Source organism: Suncus etruscus, chromosome 1 (genome assembly GCF_024139225.1).
Source record: "Suncus etruscus isolate mSunEtr1 chromosome 1, mSunEtr1.pri.cur, whole genome shotgun sequence".
In the NCBI taxonomy this organism is placed as follows: Eukaryota; Metazoa; Chordata; class Mammalia; order Eulipotyphla; family Soricidae; genus Suncus; species Suncus etruscus.
The window spans coordinates 63685297-63704158 of NC_064848.1; the positions used below are offsets into that span (position 1 = coordinate 63685297).

Sequence of the window (18862 nt, forward strand, 5' to 3'; positions counted from 1 at the left end):
CCCCAACAGGTGGCCCTGCTGTGGCTGAGATGCCAGCCTTCAACCAGCCTATGATGGTTCAGTCTCCCAGAAAATGGGTGAAATCTCCTAATTCAACTCTGGGCTCCAGGGTCTTGTTGTCCATCAGTTACTAAATGGTTCAGAGGAAATGACCACAGCAGGGTAAGTGGTGAAAGCTGGAGTCAACTAAAGAGTATAGACCCCTTTTTCCAAATCCCCCTTGGGGGTGTCAGGCCTAGATGATTTGCATGTCATCCTTGTGCTGGGCCATGCTAATCTTCTGTGTATTCTTCCAATTTTAGTATATGTGCTGTTGAAGAGGATATTTTATAAGAGAATTGATGCACTTTCTTTCTCTGACTGTTCTGTAGCCTCTTCCCCCCCTCACCACTCTCCTAGGATAGGAGAGTTTTTTAGTTATTCAGAGAAATTTGAATTTGTTTGGTTTAGGAGTCACACTCTGTAGGGGGTTACTGCTGGCTCAGAGTTCTAGAATTGCACAGGATGTGGTGTCAGGGATCAAACCCAAGCATTCTGCATACAAAGGCAGCTATCTCTGCGGCCTTAGATAATCTGAATTGAAATTCTATTTGCTGGCTCTGAGCTTGTTTCAGCATCTTCCTTGCTTCAAGATGAATCACAATGCTTGTCTTAACATAACATACAAAGCTATTGAGAGGCGAGTGGATTGCTTAGTTTGATGTTTTTTTCAAACCATAAAGTGCAATGCAAGTAAAGAAAATGAAGACTATAGTAGTGGAGAGATGGTAATAGAGGGCCCTGGGGCCAGGGGGTGAGTGGTGTGAGGGTAAAGTTCCTCAAAGCAGAAGCAAGTCTGCATAGATTAGAACAAGACTGGAATAGGGCCACACCTGACTCTGGTCACTACCTTCAAGATATGCATTCTTGAGGTCGGAGCAGTGGTTGCAAGCAGTAAGGCATCTGCCTTGCCCGCACTAGCCTCAGATGGACTGTGGTTCTATCCTCCCGGCGTCCCATATGGTCCCCCAAGCCAGGAGCTACTTCTGAGTGCATAGCCAGGAGTAATCCCTGAGCATCACTGGATGTGAACCAAAAACAAACAAACAAACAAAAGGTGAGCATTCTCTTAGCAGTTGGTCTCTCAAAGGCTGGATCAGTAGAGGACAAGATGCACAGTAATTAAAAATGAAAAATAGGTAAGTGATGCTAAAGCCACTCATTTGTTTTCAAAGCTATTCCTCACAACACTGAGATTTCTTATCTGAAGAATGAGGTAAAAACTCATCTGGTGGGAGGCAGCAATAGCTTCAGTATATTTTCAGTTGTAATAATAATTTACAACTCTGAAAACATCCCATCCTTTCCCTCTGTTTTCAAGGAAGTCATTAAATCTTTTGCATTAACAATAGATTAGAACACCAGTTTTCTCAAGGAGCAGAGAATGTGACTAGGTATAGGAATAGGAACTCAAGCAGACAGGGATTATATGCAAGCAAAGGAAAGAACCCAGAAATAAGACCTATTTTACACACACACACACACACACACACACACACACACACACACACACACACACATCTCCTCCAAAGTAAGGTCAGGTGGTTATTGGGGGAAATTACTGAGCTAAGTGATTAGGCAAGGGTTAGGAAGTCATAGAAGATTGTCTCTTTGTACTAATACACAGAAAATAGACTTTCTATCCTAATACCTCTTCTTAGTGTTTTGTAGTAAACTGGAGAATTCGTTTTTAAGAGAACAGAAGTGAATGTGTGCTGTGTCCTAAAATCTTGGGAGTAAGAACATGATGTTTTTATGTCTTCATTAGAGCAACAATTTACTTGTCCTCAGAGGTACTATAAACCTCAAGACAACAGCAGAACCTCTCTTTCTGATTAGATAATACTTTAGCGTCCTTCATCTCAAAGAAACCATGTGGTTCAGAACTCAAGAGACCTTGGTTATCACACAGTGTCATTTCCTCCATTCTCTGAAGTGCACACTGGAAAGTTAGGTGATTTTCCCATAGACATGCAGCATGGAATTAGGATCTAGTACTTGGAAATACTGTTCTCAAAACACTGTCTGGCATTTCAGGTATGAGGATTCTCTGCCAAGGTCCTGCTCAATCCACCAACAATCCATGAATCTTGGCTCTCATGATTGGAAGGCCTTCACTATTGTTTCATTTTAATTAGATCTTGAATATTAAAAAAAAACGTATAAAATTACTTGAAGTGGTATAGCTTTTTTTGGGGGGGGAGGGTCCAAACACCAGGCACTGCTCAGGACTTACTCTTGACTCTGTCATCAGGGATCACTCCTGATGAGGCTCAGGGGACTATATGAAGTGCTTGGGATTGAATTTGGTCAGCCACACACAAAGCAAGTAAGTGTCCTACCCACTACACTTTCTTTTAGAAGCTTTTTTAACCAGTTCATTCCATTTGCCAGCCCATTCATTTTATATTTAAATTACTACAGTTTAGGTGCCTGAGAGATAGCACAGCGGTAGGACATTTGACCCTGGAGGAACCCAGTTTGATTTCCGGAATCCCATAAGCCTGCCAGGAGTGATTTCTGATCACAGAGTCAGGAGTAACCCCAGAGTGCTGCTTGGTGTGGCCCCAAAATTAATAGTTAAAAAAATTACTATACCTCAGATAGTAAAAGTTTACCATAGGCATTCTACTAAGTTGAAGAAGAATCATTTGGAGGCCCAATGGAATCATGTTAAACTGAAAAAGACCCTAAAGGTCATACCCTCCCCTGATGCCCCAGCTCCTACTCCTTTCTTCTGGAAGCTGAACTGTAAAGGGATAGGGCAAGAGGCAGACCCTGATTAGAACTCCTTTTTTTTTTTTTTTTCTTTGCAGGCCAGTTTTCTTGTTTTTCACCTGCACTTCTCTCATTCTTTTTCTAACAAAGTACTCAAATTGCCATTTTACATGCATTCTGATCTACAAAAGAGAGGTGTTTAATATCTAATTTTGAAAACACTACTTCATATGAAATTACAGCGACAGTTTTTCTGTTGTGTTGTTATTTATCTATTTTGGGGGGAAGGGTATGGAGTTTGATTGTTGTGAGGAGGACCAGACAGTTGTCCTAAATCACTGCAGACAGGGAGGCTGAAATTTGAAGCAGTAAACTATTCTATTTTGGGAACAATAGATACAAAGTCAGGAAGAGTTAGGCATTTGAAGAAGGAAATTGTATAGAAAAGCTAACTATTAAGTCTGCTCTCAGAAATATTTGAATGCAAAGGAGATTAATCCAGATCAGGGGAAGGTATGAGCACTTAGCAGATGACAAATGGCATACTCATGCCGTGGAGAAAGCAAACTTCTAGCTGAAATGGTACTTATGGGAAATAAATTCAAACCTCAGATGTTTTAGTCAGGAAGTCTCATTAGGATGCAATGCAGCTTCTCATTATGGGTTATTACAGAGTGTCACTAAAAATGGAGAGATGTCTGAGAAGGACAAGGCATGGCCATGCAGCAAAAGGAGACTTTTGTAGCACCCTAAACAGTATTGATGTTTTCAGTTTTGTTTTGTTTTTGTTTTTTTTTTTTTGGTCACACCCAGTGGCACTCGGGTTACTCCTAGCTTTGCACTCAGAAGTCAATCCTGACAGACTTCAGGGACCATATGGGATGCTGGGAATCGAACCCAGGTATGTCCTGGGTCAGCTGCATGCAAGGCAAATGCCCTCCTGCTGTGCTATCTCTCCAGCCCCCAGTCTTGATATTTTCAATGCCGCATTAATGTGGGATCTTCAGATACTAACCTTTCACCAAAAGTGACTTCTGAGGGAAAGGACCAGAGACAGAGAGGGGTCTCTTGAAATAACAGTCGTAAGGGTAAAACTCTTTAGATATATCTTTTTCATAGATTTATTCATTCACTTAACAAATATCAATGGAGGTGAAAGAAGAGAAAAATAAAGATAAGACCAATCTTGCTCAAGCAGGTTTCAAGCATGTAAATAAATCATCTTCATATGCTATACTGGGTGCAAATAATTGAGGAGGGTGCTAAGTGCAGACCAGGTGTGGTGGAAGGACAAGGCAGGCCAAAGAGGCTATTGATCTGAAAGAAAAGCTTATCTGGCAGGTTGTGATAAAAGTGAAGAAATGGGGGGGCCGGGCGGTGGCGCTGGAGGTAAGGTGCCTGCGCTAGCCTAGGACGGACCACGGTTCGATCCCCCGGCGTCCCATATGGTCCCCCAAGAAGCCAGGAGCAACTTCTGAGCGCATAGCCAGGAGTAACCCCTGAGCATCACAGGGTGTGGCCCAAAAACCAAAAAAAAAAAAAGTGAAGAAATGGGCCGGAGAGATGGCATGGAGGTAAGGCATTTGTCTTACATGCAGAAGGTTCGACTTCTGGCATCCCATATGGTCCCCCGAGCCTGCCAGGGGTGAAATCTGAGTGTAGAGCCAGGTGTGAACCCAAAACCAAAACCTAAAAAAAAAAAAAAAAAGTGAAGACATACTAAGGCCTCTAAGGTGAGGTAATAGCTATTTAAACTCTTAGTCAGTAAGGAACTCAGATTCCTAAGGTACTACAGGTACATTAAAGCCTGGCTTTTTAAGCGATGCAATGTTTTTGTTCTGGGGCCATATCTAGCTGTGGTCAGAGTTTACTTTCTTCTGCCTTTAAGCTCAGGGATCGATCGTTCCTGGTGGGCTCAGGTGATCTTATGGGGTGCCAGGGATAGAACCTGGGTTAGCTGAGTGTCAGGCAAATGCCCTACCATATATGTTATTGCTCTAGCACAAGCTATGTAACTTTTAAAAGATTTATTTTAGGCCTTGAGCGATCATATTGGGATTAAGACTCTCGACTTGCATGTGACCAGCTGTAATTTAATCCCAGGCATCACAGAGTTCCCCAAATACTGCCACTTGTAGCATTTGCCACTTCTAAGCACAGAGCCAGAAATTGCTTCCAGACACAGGTGGGTGTGGAACCAAAAGTTCAAAACAAATAAACTTTTTAAAAATAAAATTCTTAGGCTGGAGAGATAGCTAATGATCAGCGGCTCAGACTTCGTAATACATTGTATGAGGAGGCCCAGTCACCTGATGTTTGATCCTTTGAGTACCACTAAGAGTCACCTGAAGTACCAACTCAGGAATAGCCCTAAATGATGCCAGATATGGTCCCAAACCAAAAACCAAACAACTCTCCTCCAGCAAAATAAATTAGATTTTATTTTATTTTATTTATTTATTTTTGGTTTTTGAACCTGACGGTGTTTAGGAGTTACTCCTGGCTCTGTGCTCAGAAATCACTTCTGGTAAGCTCGGGGAACCATATGAGATGCCAGGATTTGAACCATCATCCGTTCTGGATGGACTGTATGCAAGGCAAACACCCTATCGCTGTGCTATCTCTCCAGTCCTAGATTTTATTTTATTTTGAGCCATTTTGGAGGGGCTCAAGAATTACTCCTGGCAGGCTCAGAGGACCAAATGGGAAGATGGGGATTGAATCTAGATTGGCTGTGTGCAAGACAAATGTCCCACTTGCTGTACAATCTTTCCAACACCATATAGATTTTATTTTAAATTAATTTTTATACAGTTTTTATATAGATTCATAAATTTAGAATTTATTATAAGTATTTATTTATATGACGATTTTATATACTTATATAATTGGGGCTATGAAAAATATCTTGGGCAAAATGGGATCATGAGCAGAAAATATTTCAGAAGCCCTGCTTTAAAGTCAACTGCTTTACTTCTGGAACCTCAGTTTCTTTGTGGAAGAAGTAGCGAAATTCTCTATTTTTATACTGATAATAAGCACTTCTAAAAGCACAGGTAATATGCAGTGTTTTTTTCATCAGTTCATTTAAAGACAACCCTCAGTTGTAAGTTTTCTTCTCAGAGAAAAATTTCTAAGACTGAGAGACATGGCAATTTCCTAAGATGATAAAAGTTAGCAAGTGGCTGTAATTGAATATGAAAACAAGGAGTTTAGCTCAAGAGTGTATTTTTGTGGGGCTGGAGAGATAGCATGGAGGTAAGGCCTTTGCAGAAGGTCATTGGTTCGAATCCCGGCATCCCATATGGTCCCCTGAGCCTGCCAGGAGCGATTTCTGAGCATAGAGCCAGGAATAACCCCTGAGCACTGCCGGATGTGACCCAAAAACCAAAAACCAAAAACCAAACCAAAACAAAAAAAAACAAGAGTGTATTTTTGTTATTTTGGGGTTACACTCAGCAATGCATGGGGTGGGGGCAGCTATGAGCATGGGAGTTATTCAAAGGACCAGGCAGTTCTGGGGCTCAAACTCAGGGGTCTCTTAAGCAAGACATGAGCTCCAGCTCTAATACCCATCTCTCTAGCCTAAGATGGCAGTGCTAGGGTATAAATTTCTGGGCTTCAAACAGTAAGATATAAAATCCATTATTCTGAGCTATCTCCATGGTTCTTATGATTAATATTCAGGGGCTACAGAGAGAGTACAGTGGGTAGAATGCTTTATTTGCATGCAGCAGACCCGAGTTCAATCCTTGGCATCCCATATGGTTCCTCTGAATCTGCCAGATGTGATCTCTGGTCACAGAATCAGGAGTAAGCCCACAGTACCACCAAGTGTGGCCCCAAAACAAAATCAAAGCAAAACTAAAAGATCGTACTTTTTTTTTTTTTTTTTTTTTTTTTGGTTATTGGGTCACACTGGCAGCACTCAGGGGTTACTCCTGGCTCTGTGCTCAGAAATCACTCCTGGCAGGCTTGGGGGACCATATGGGATGCTGGGATTCAAATCGGGGTCCATCGTGGGTTAACTGTGTGCAAGGGCAAATAAATGCCTTACCACTGTGCTATTACTTCAGCCCCAACATTGTACTTTTGAATAGAATATTTAAAACTTAAATTTTATTCGAGCCCACCCAGGGATGCCAAAAACAAACAAACAAACAAACAAAAAAACAAAAAAAACTTAAATTTTATCTTAAACTTTTCTAACTCTTGATCCCTTTAATGACTGATAAAAATCATACATGACCCTGCACATGCATACAGATATATAAAATAGGTATGCAGATCAAGTATTTACTGATAATCAGAAATTTATTTAGAACAAAGTTTAAAAATGTTATGTGGCAGATATGGGTTCATGATACAGTTTTAACTTCTTTTCTGGTTATTAGGGGACAAGAGACTGAGCCAGGGTCTGCTAAACACAAGGCAAGAACCTTCTCCCTTGTACTATCTCTCTTGTCACTGACCCACAGTTGAAGAAACTGGGTTTTTAAGCACTGTGCTCTCTGCCTTGTATTACCGGAGAGACTGTAGAAAGCACTCAACACAGTACATCATTATAAGTCAGTGAATTGCAGCTATCTTTACTATGATCAATTACGGGTATCCTAGGGACACAGGCAGTTGGTGTACTACTGGTGGGTGGGTGGGTGAGAAGGGGAAGAGCTGCATGGCAACAGGTTAGGCTGCTGAGGGCATTAAGCCTTGCTAAATAGCTAATTCTTTCTTGGATGCCCAGGAAGAAACAATGGAGGTATTCTCAGAAGGAGAACAACTTGTCATGTTCGTGATTTTAAAAAGATTATGGGCAACATGTGCAGTATGAATCATATTTCTCACAGTCTCGTGGAGAGATAGAGTGATCCCAGCTCAGGCTGGGATACTGGGATAAGGAGGAGGTGTCATGTTTGAAACATGAAGACAGAGTGGACTGGACTTAGTGACTTAGATCCTGAGGGCCAAGAAGAGGGAAATGTTTAGAAGGTTCTCTTTGTTTCTGGGTAAAATGCCTAAAGGAAGGTGCTTTCACTGCCAGCTGAGATAGGAGGCACAAAAGGCCGCTTAAGGGAAAGAAGTAAATTTAGTCTTGGATCCCATTAGCTGTGTGTGTGTGTGTGTGTGTGTGTGTGTGTGTGTGTGTGTGTGTGATTTAGGCATTTAGGAGGTCTTCAGTGAATAATTGTAATCTTAACCTTGGAGCACAGAATATCTGGACTGAAGTCAGTCAGTCAGTAAACAGCTCAGCAAGAGTAGGTAAAGGGAATAAAGAGAGAGGACACAAGGTACCTGGGCTCTTAAGCCATCAGCACACAAGAACAGCTATGGTTAAAGAGCCCTCTGGATAGCACTAGGTCCCATGAGGTCCCAGGCACCAGAGTAAAACATGTTCATCCAAAAGTACAGAAAATACCTGAAGAGGGAGCTAGGAAATGGAGAGGATAGACCAGAATCTCATGGACAATATATGTCCCTTTGGAACAGAAAAGCTAAGTCTTCTGTTGCCTTTCTAACTATCCCTCTGTGGTCTTTCATCAGCATTAGAAAGACGAATTTGGTCATCTATCTTCATCTACCATGCAACTTAAAACATGAAACTTTTTTTTTTAGAGAATTTGCATGCAGGTGTAAGACAGGTAGGCCACTTCCTCCAATACATGCTTCTTTCTCTCCACCAGGGTTTCAGAATGTTCAGATTGGGGCCACTTCCCCTCATGGGGCTTCTTCTGGGGAGGAACTTTGCATAATGGAGCTGAGAGAGGGAGAAAGCAGACCCAAGGGTTGTGCTCAGTCCTTGGAGGAAAAAGGACAAATGATCTGGGCATGGGTACCTGGGAAATCTGTAGCGGTCAGGATATAGGAAAGAAGGATCAGAGACTCTACTAGCTGGAGACTCTTTTTAGGCCACGTGTCTCCAAATTGGTGTAATGCTGCTTGTTTTGGGGGCAGGGAGAATGAAGGTAACTTTCAACTTCCATTTTTGTTAACATATTGTGCTCCATTCTATCTCCAGAAGGATCTAACTATGCCAGCCTAATGGTGCCTCTGCCCTACTCAAAACTTTCCTAGGGCTGGAGTGATAGCACAGTGGATAAGGCATTTGTCTTGATCACTGCTGACCCGAGTTTTGATCTCTGGCACCCCTATGGTCCCCAGGAATGACCCTGGAGCTACGAATAACCCCAAACCCCAAACCAAACAATAACAAAAAACAATATATATATTAAAAAAAAAAAACTCTTCCCATGCTGTGCTTCTGCTCTGAGAATAGAGCTCAATTTCTCTGTCTCTCTGTCTCTCTGTCTCTGTCTCTCTCTCTCTCTCTCTCTCTCTCTCTCTCTCTCTCTCTCTCTCTCTGCCTTACTCTCTCTCAATTGGCGTAAAAACTTTATTTAAGCACCATGATTATGAACATGTTGGGTTTCAGTTATAAAAAAGAACAGCCCACTTCATCAGTGTGACCTTTCCACAACCAATGCCCCTCATCTCCCTCCTCTCCCACCTTCTGCCTGTATTCGAGACAGGCAATCAATTTCTCTCACTCACTACCATTGTCATTATAGTTTCTAGTGTTGTAGTTATTTCTCTAACATCATTCACTACTCTTTGTGGTAAGCTTCATATGGTGGGCTGATCCTTCCAGCCTTCATCTCTATTGTCTCTGGGTGTTATTACAATAATGCCATTTATTTTTCTTAAATCCCACAGATGAGTGAGACTATTCTGTGTTTCTTTCCCTCTGACTTATTTCACTCAGCATAATAGATTCCATGTACATCCATGTATAGGAAAATTTCATGACTTCATTTTTCCTGACGGCTGCATAGTATTCCATTGTGTATATGTACCACAGTTTCTTTAGCCACTCGTCTGTTGTCCGACATCTGGGTTGTTTCCAGATTCTGGCTATTGTAAATAGTGCTGCAATGAATATTGGTATGCAGAAGACACTTTTGTACTGAGTTTTTGTGTTTCTAGGATATATCCCTAGGAGTGATATAGCTGGATCACATGGGAGCTCAAGTTCTTTTTTTTGAGGAATCTCCAGATTATTTTCCAGAAAGGCTGGACTAGACAGCATTCCCACCAGCAGTGAATGAGAGCTCCTTTCTCCCCACATCCCTGCCAGCATTGATTATTCTTTTTTTGTGATGTGTGCCAGTCTCTGTGGTACCATCTGTGATGGTACCTCATTGTTGTTTTGATTTGCATCTCCCTGATGATTAGTGATGTGGAGCAATTTTTCATGTGTCTTTTGGCCATTTGTATTTCTTTTTTAAGAAATTGTTCATGGGCCCGGAGAGATAGCACAGCGGTGCTTGCTTTGCAAGCAGCCTATCCAGGACCAAAGGTGGTTGGTTCAAATCCCGGCGACCCATATGGTCCCCCGTGCCTGCCAGGAGCTATTTCTGAGCAGACAGCCAGGAGTAACCCCTGAGCACCGCCGGGTGTGACCCAAAAACCAAAACAAACAAACAAACAAAAAAAGAAATTGTTCATTTCTTCTCCCCATTTTTTGATGGGGTTAGGTGTTTTTTTCTTAAGTTCTGTCAGTACCTTGTATATCTTAGATATTAGCCCCTTATCTGATGGGTATTGGGTGAATAGTTTTTCCCATTCTGTGGGTGGCCTTTTAATTGGCTTTTTGTTGCTTGTGGACCACATGCATCAGTGTTTAGGAGTGATAGCATGTGGTAACAGGGATGGAACTCCTGCATGCAAGGCATGTGCTTAACCCACTTAGCCATTTCTCTGGTTTCAGTTCAGCTTCTTGACCAGAAAGGGAACACTGCTGTCTCAGATCTTGTCCTTCATGGCCTCAACACATATACTCGTAGATATCATACATGCAGTCACACATATTCACACTCAATATTCTCACTCTTACTCACAGTCACATTCACAAACACATTCACTCACCCATACTTCATACCCCTCTCCCTCTGGGATCTCTACTCCTTGCCCTCTGCTTGCAAACCTCTCCTCCACTGCTCATCACCCAGTCCCCAAGGGTCCAACACCCTCTCAACAGTCCTAAAGGCCTTTCCTTGAGCAACCAGTGAGGGTGCCTGGGGGGGGTGTGTGTGTGTGTGTGTGTCTCTGGGTCCCTACAAGGGTCTGCTGGACTATGCATTCTTTAGCATTGGTACTGGGTTCACCAGAAGTTCTGTCTGGGGGTCTCGAAAGCGCGGGACGAGGGCCCAGTGGGTCTTAACAAGCGTTCCAGCAAGGAAATGAGTTCGGGGCAACAGATGCATTTGGGCATAAGGGAGGGAAGGGGATGAGTCTAGAGGTTGGGTGTGACAGTCCCACAAGGACTAAGTGCAGGGTCCCAGGGCACCCCAGAATTTGAGAGCTTCCATGTAAGTAAGGGACTTTCAAGAGAGAGAATTCCAGGACAATAAAAGGATTCTGTAGAAGCAGGACAAATGAGGGTGCCAAATTAGGGTCCACCTCTTCCATCTCTCTCCAGCGCGAGGGCCTGGTGTGGAGGGCGCTGCGGGGTGGGGCAGTTGTGGCTCCCCAAAATAGCGGGAGCAAGCCTGCGTCCGGAAGGTGCGGCGAGGGGTGAGCCGGTGGGGGGACTCAGTACGGACCCCACTGCCAGGGAGGGGTCTGGGTGACCATGGGGAGTCTCGGGGCCGGGCCCGACGCGGCGCTGGCGGCGGCCGGAGGAGGCTGGGCCGGTGGGAGCGGGACCGCCCACTGCGGCGTCCGGACCTCTGGGGCGCGCGGAGGCGGCGCGCGGGGCTCCTCCCCCGGGGCGGGGGTCGCGGCGCCGGCAGCTGGCGGGCCCGCAGCTGCAGCCGCGGCACCTGCCGCGGCCAGACGGCGCGGGCGGGCGGGCCGGGCCCTGCGCCCTCTCCCGTAGGGCAGCCGCCGCGGCGCGGGAGGCGGAGCCCGAGCCGGTGCCCGAGCCCAGCCGTGCCCGCGTCGGTGCGGGGCGCGTCGGCCCGCCAGGTCCGCGTCGGTGCGGGCGGCGCCTCCTCTGCAGGTAAGGGCGAGGTCCCGGCGGCACCGCGAAGTTTGGGGCCAGCGGGGGGACCCCCGGGCCTGTGCGTGCGGGAGCCCCAGCCTGCCCTTGCGCACCCCTGTTGCAGTGCTGGCGCTGCGCGAGAACGGTGCGGCTGGCGGCGGGTCCCCATTCTGCGCGGGTCCCCCTCCGAGGTGTGGCTCAAGTTTGGAGAGGGGCAGGTGGCCCGCGGAGAGCGGGTGGGGACGTGGGACGCGCGGCACCTCGACTCCGCTGCAGCGCGCCCAACTTTCCAAGGGACCCCGCGCTGCCACGGCGGGTAGACGGAGACTGTCGAGTTTGGGGGGGGGGTACTCCTCCTGAGGGAGTCCCCAGATTCCCAGCCTCGAGATTTAGTCGCGTCGCTAGCGGCTTAGGCTGAGCCTCAGGAGTGTCGAGTCAGCCTCTGGGAACGTGGATGCGCTCCGCGCTGAAGCTGAAGGTCGGGGCCACTCCGGGTAAAGTCTGTCTGTCACACACCCAGCTTCCCAATCTACTCAGTGAGTGACCTTGGGCAGTGCTCCCCCTCCTTGGGTTTTTATTCCCATGTTAAGTAAGGGGGGGCCAGGGAGTATGTACTAACTAGGTGGTGGCTTCCAACCCTGAAGGAGTGGCTTCCAAGTCTATTCGGGACCGGTTTCGGTAGACGCCGGTTGGTTTCCCCACCAAGCATTTGCTCTCTCTCCACACCCACCAGCTCTGTCTCCCCCTTACCACCACCACCACCCCACTCCCCGGTCTAGAAAAGAGGTTTTTTGCAGCTCGCTTTGCTTCGGGAGTCCTGAAATAGACCAGGCGAGGCTTGGTAAGCGCTCGCCTTGCCTTCCCTCCTTCAGTGCTTTGGACCATCATGAAATATTCAACGGCATAATGATTTGTTTTCAGAGTGGCTTATAGATCAGGAAGTGTTTCTGTTTGTGAGTCTGTTATTTTTGTAACAAAACAAAACAAACAAACAAAAAACCCGAAGTTAGTGTTAGAGGGAAAAAGAATGCTCTGTTCCAATGGTCCTGGTGGAGACCGTTGCATCCTTGCTTCTAGTTTTGAAACCATGGTTAAGATGGTTTCCAATCTAGAACATAAGAAATCGCTCCCCAGAGGGCCTTCTTTGGGGAGCACCATTGGCAAGGCCTACAGCCTCTGTGCAGCTTTTTCAAGACAGGTTGAATTTTAGTGTTCTTGCTGCAGAGCAAGCCTCTCCTAGAGAAGAGATTTTGTTCTTTTGCTCAATCTTATCCCCCCCTTCTGCAACAATTAGCACCTTCTCAGTGTAGGGGTGAAATCTCTTACTATGAAAGGATTCATTTGGAAGTGATTTTGTTATCCTATTTCCTTCTGAGCTACCGTTTAGGGCTCGAAAGAAATCACAGAACTCACAATTGGGTGCTTTGCTGGGAACATATCAGGTGATGGTACTTAATTTGCCTTACTCACGTGAGGTTGAGGTGAATTTGCGTAGTTTGTAGTCAGCCCCTGAAAAGGTTGACTGATGGAGGGATGGATGATGAGGTCTTTCCCCTCCTGCCACCCTGTCCAGCCGATGGTTCTGAGGTGAAACGGCGGATAAACAGCTCGTAGACAGTCAGGCTTGTGGAAATACTAGCTTTATTCGGTGGACAAGACTGAAGTCCAAAGTCCAACCTCAGTTCCAGCCAAAAAGCTCTTTGCCTTCCACAGACCCTTGTTTTTATACCCCAGAATCAGGTACCACCCAATGGTGGGATCAGATACCACCCAATGGTGGAAGCAGAATCAGGTACCACCTGAGGGTGGGGCAGAATGCCAGGTCACACCCTAGGGTAGGGCACAATCACCGATCATGGTAGGGTCAGTAACATAATAATCCCATAAAATGTTTACATACACAACGGTCTGTGTCTCTTTTTGAGTATTTTCACTCTCTCCCTTCTTCAGTTTTCAGGGGTTCTTCAGGCCCCTTCTCACCACTGAACTCAGGAGGAAACAAATGGGAAAGCTACAGACAGCATCTAGGAAAGATGCCCCCTTCCCTTAGGAGTTAAAGAAGCAGGGTGGAAGGAGGGGATTCTGTCACAGGACTGTCTTCAGATCTATCCCCTGAGAGGATGGAGGGTTGGACTCGGGGAAATCCTGCATCACAGAAGGTTAAAGGGAAAGGAGGTAGTGAGAAGTGGAGAAAGATCAGTCCAAGGAATCATTAGGGGCAAAGGCACAGTGACAGAGCAGAGCAAAATGAGCAGGGCCCAGGAGGTGAATCTGGGGAGATGTCTGAGCAGAGAACAGAGGAAAAGAAAATCTCTAAGTGAGCCTGACCTTGAAGCCACATTGGTCTGGGTGTATAAGGAGCCTCTGAGCTTTCCATTTCCCATCTGCATCAGGACATTAGTCAAACTTCCAGTTTCATAGGGTTCCATGAGGTCCTAGGTAAAATTAACTGATGAAAGTTGGCTTGCAAGTCCATGACAACAGTTCACATTAGAAACATGCACTTGGGTTAGTCCAATGGCTGTTCCTCTTTATGCTGGAGCTCGTGCACTGTGCCTTTTGTTTTAGCTGGTGCTTTGACTCCGCATCTAGATGCCATTTCTGTGATAATGCAGTCTGAGTTCAGGGAGCCTCCCCCCAAACCCTGCTTCAAAGGGCAGGAAAGGGGCTTCTCAGTGTGTGATTTAGAGGGTGCTCAGATCAGACACTGACATCATGGGCAGCTGGTGTCTTGTAAATATGGTTCTCTAGTGGGAAACCACAGAGGGGTTAATTGGAAGAAGCAATCTCTGCTTCCCACAAGCTTATCTCGATATGCTCAAGGACCCAGGTGGGGGAGATTTATCAGGCAGCCGTGGTTAGACAAATACCCACATTGTCCATAGAGACTGGGAACTGAAGTCTAGCTCTCATCTGCCTCCCCATAGGTTGCTGGGGACTTGAAGTCCCCCAGGAAGGAGAAAATCCAGCAGGCAGCTGGAGGACCATGTTGCTGGGCTTGATACCATCTTTTGTTTGTTCATTTGACTGTCAAGTGCCAGAGAAAGGTTCTAGATATACCAGGAATACACTGGCCAAAAGGCAAAGGCCCTGTGTTCCTGGAGTGAGTTAGTAAGCAAGAAAATCTGTAAAGAGGGGAAGGAGACATGGAACTACCTGGTAGTGACCTGAAACAGGAGAAACAGGGCAGCTGTGTCAGGCGTTCAGAATGTGTTGTCTCAGAATGCAGACCCTGTGGCCACATGATCCAGGTTGGAACCTTGACCCCTCTGCCAATTGAACACATTCTACCAATAGATATGTCATTATTGTGCTTACCTTTCTTCATATGGAACCTGGAATGAAGAGCAGCACCCACCTGACTGGGTTGTTTGGAGGCTTAAATCAGTTGATAAAATACTTGCCAGAAATAGAGTCAGCATTGGATTAAAGCTAGATTAAGTGTTGGGGGGGCCAGCAGGGTGGGGTCAGAATGGGGGAAAGTCTGCTCTCAGCAGAAGGACCCGTTAAAGTCCAACTTGCAAAAGTCGAGACACCTGAAAGGGTACTTTAGGACCAGCCGGATTATCTATACAAGAACTGTGCCTCCAATTATTGGGAGGTTGACAAGCAGGCTCTTGGCCCCTTCAGCACAAAACTGTGATGAAGGAGTTTTGACAATTAAGCATCTGGTCTTGATACCTGCAGGCTTTGGCCCAGAGTGGGTACTTTTCACTCTCGGGGCTTTTCTCTCTTGGTACTTCAATTTCTGTCTAACTCAAGCTCTGAGGAAGAGTGCCCCTGGGCTGCCCATTGGTGTTAAAAGGGAAGCGTAAGTGGGCTTGGCCCCAGGGTGCCAGAAAGCTAGGCTTGTCCACAATCTGGGGGATGCAAGTGGTCAGTTGTCCATTTTCCATAGTGGGACTATGAAGTTTGCCATGACCTTGCTTGCTCAGCGATTGCCTTACTGACACCTAGTCATGATCCCCATCATTCTTACCACCTGAACCTCTTCAATCCTGTTCCCATCTTTTCACTTTCATTGAGTATCCATGCTTGCCTGAAGGCTCAGCTCTGTTCCTTCCATTCACACCCACTAGCCCGGGGTTTTTTATCTTCCCCTGATCTCCCACTGCACTTGATATCCCTCATGGAGAAGCCATCACCATCAATCTCAGAAGATTTTGTGTAGGGTCATTTGTGAATTTCCTTTGAAAAAGGTAGACACAGTGTCCCTCTGACTTCCACCCCACATCCCATCTCAGAGCCTTCCCCTACATGCTTCATCTGCACTTAGTCTACAGCATTGGCAAAACCCAAAATGATACCAACAGTTGTCATGGTTTGACACAAGTCAGAATTAGGATTCTGAATTGATGTTCAGCACCATGGTCCTTGGCAGAATTTACCTGTGCACAGGAGCTAATCCCAGATCTTAGGTGGGATTAAGATGGGATTAAGCCCCCCCCCCCAACTATTATCAGGGGGCCTCTATTATCAGGGGTATTTCCAATTGGTGCTCAGAGAGGGCCAAGAGGTTTCAGGGATTGATCCTTGGCCTTGCGCATTCAAAGCATATGCTGAGTTATGTCTTCAGTCCTAATCTGATTATTTTTTGTTTGTATTTTATTTTTTTGTTTATTTGTTCTTGGGCCACATCTGGTGATGCTCAGGGGTTATAACTGGCTATGTGCTCAGAAATCGCTCCTGGCTTGGGGGACAATATGGGACTCCGTGGATCAAATGGAGATTTGTCCTGGATCAGCTTGCTTGTAAGGCAAGTACCCTACTGCTGTGCTATCGCTCCCAATCTGATTTTTTTGTTATTTGCTTTTGGGGATTGTACCCCCAGAGTGCTTAGGATTTGTTTACTGCAGTTGTGCTGGAGATCAAAGCACAATTGGCCCTATTCGAGGCAATAACTCTTGCATTGTCTCTTTGACCCTGAATCTGGATTTAATTATTTAGGGTGGCAATAAAATTAAATTTCTTAAAGATACCGTATAAAAATGGACATTTCTAACTAAATGTACTTGGCAACAGTTGTTGATTTATACAAGGATTCTTCGTCCTCCCCAAAAGATCTGGTAAGCAAAGCTTTTCAATACCTAATAGATGTGTCTATGTAGTTAGTGCCAATTCAGTATATAAAATTTTGATTTCTGCTATGATTCTGCTCTACTTTAAAATGAGTACCAAAGTCAATTCATGGAAGCAGATAACACATCTTAAATTATTATTATTTTTTTGGGGGGGGGGGTCACACCCGACGACACTCAGGGTTACTGAATGCTCTGTGCTCTGTGCTCAGAAATCGCTCCTGGCAGGCTGGGGGATCATATGGGATGCCAAGGAACCGGGGTCCATCCTGTGTTGACCTTGTGCAAGGTGCTATCGCCAGGCTCCTTAAATTAGTTTTGGTAACAATAGATTACTTTATATAGCTCTGCAAATATGAGGGGTGTTTTTTGTTTGTTTATTTAATTGATTAACTCTCAGTCCGAAGGATGTCCAGAAGCCACATTTGGTGCTTGGCCAATTGCTGCAAGGCCAGAACTATGATTTTTTACTGACACAGTATTATCAGGGGCACCCCTAATGGTTAGATGTCTTTTTGACAATGGTTAGCAATGACTCAGGCTTCTGATCATGTAAAAAGCTGGTTATGAAATGTTGTGTGCCCTTAGTTGGGTTCTTTGGGCTCTTTTTGGAGAAAGGGTGTTGGGTAGGGGGAGGCCCTAATGACAGGTTACAAAAGATTCGGTGTAAATTTAAAAGAGTGAGTGTATGTTCTTTTGACCTCTCTTGAGGAATTATCTGAGAAGCTCAGCTGTTTCAGTAAAAAAGGGTAACATGGCAAAATTTCAAAATCCTAAACGGAAAGAGCTTCAGAGGAATTCATCCAGAGCAACAGAGCTTAGTTCTCGAAGGTTTTAAGTTTAAGAGAGACAGATGTGCAGACAGATGAGAAATACCGTGCTTCCTGCTATGAGGTTCCATAGTGGCGGTGGAGGGATAGCTTGTTACGACCACTGGTTATCCGCCCCAACGAAACAGAGAAATTAAAAACAACCAAAAACTCTCAAGCTAACTTGTAATGCATGGTTGTAATTTACTTCTGAGTTAGTATCATATGATTTTTTGCTCCAAATGTAGACTTCAGAAGGATGCTAAAGAGAAAGCAGTTGCTCAGATACAGGACAAGGATGCCATTTATTTCCTCTTATGGAAGCAATTGTGGGTATTAATAAACTGTAGTCTCTATCCTCTTTTGTTTTCCCATAGAAAAGGAGCTTGAGTCTGGCTGTCCAGGGCTCCCTGGGACTAGGGGTTATGCTTGGGACTGCTAGTCAGGTTAGGAGAATGGATCTCTCTGGGGCTCTATGCTTTGCTTTTTCCTCACTTCAGGGGATAGTAGAATTTGTGTACATAGGGATGGGAAGACTTGGTTAGTCTTTTTCCCTGCTTGTTTTTGGGTGGCTGCAGTACTTTGTTCTTCACAAAAGCCATGCGATAAATCTGCTAGTGAAGAGTATGCCTTGTCCTAAATGCTGAAAACTTAGTGACCAGGTTTCTTGTTTTGTTTGTATTTTAGCTAATAGACTTTTAAACAGGGCTGCCAGCTTCAGAAGATCAAGCACAGCCCTCTGTCTGGTGCAGGAATTCCCCTAGAATAGTAGGACTTGCCAATCCCCTCGAAGGCACTTCTATTGTTTTTTTTTTTTTTTTAATTTTGTGAAGTACTATGGTTAAATTTTTTTGGCTTTGTTTTGTTTGGGGGCCACACCCTGAGATGCTCAGAGTTTTACCTCGTCTGGGCTCCTACGCAGGGCCCTCACGGAAAGTGCATCCTTACCAGAGTAAGAAAGACCTTTTAGGGCTGGAGTTATAACGCAGTGTTAGGGTGTTTGCCTTGCATGCAGATGATCCAGGACAGACTGTGATTCGAAGAATCCGCCATCCCATATGGTCCTCATGCCTGCCAGGAGTGAATTCTGAGCACAGAGCCAGGAGTAGCCCCTGAGCGCCACTGGGTGTGACCTCAAAACAAAACAAAACAAAACAAAAAAAAAAAAAAGAAAAGTAAAGAAAGACCTAGTAAGCTGTGGAAGAGAGGGCACTGGACTCTTGTGGGGACTCAGATCC

At 45.3% G+C, this 18862-nt stretch overlaps 1 protein-coding gene and 1 non-coding gene across 2 annotated transcripts in view; one reads left to right on the plus strand and one right to left on the minus strand.

Moving 5' to 3' along the window:
* Window positions 1–220: 220 nt before the first annotated feature.
* Window positions 221–324, minus strand: LOC126029791 (U6 spliceosomal RNA). Its single transcript, XR_007503051.1, has one exon. It is a non-coding gene; the product is annotated as a U6 spliceosomal RNA (small nuclear RNA).
* Window positions 325–11718: 11394 nt separating this feature from the next.
* FRMPD1 (FERM and PDZ domain containing 1) overlaps window positions 11719–18862 on the plus strand; it is a 120105-nt gene continuing 112961 nt past the window's right edge. The window contains exon 1 of the mRNA XM_049772932.1: window positions 11719–11755. The gene's annotated coding sequence lies outside the window, so the exon portion shown is untranslated. The remainder of the gene's footprint in view (window positions 11756–18862) is intronic.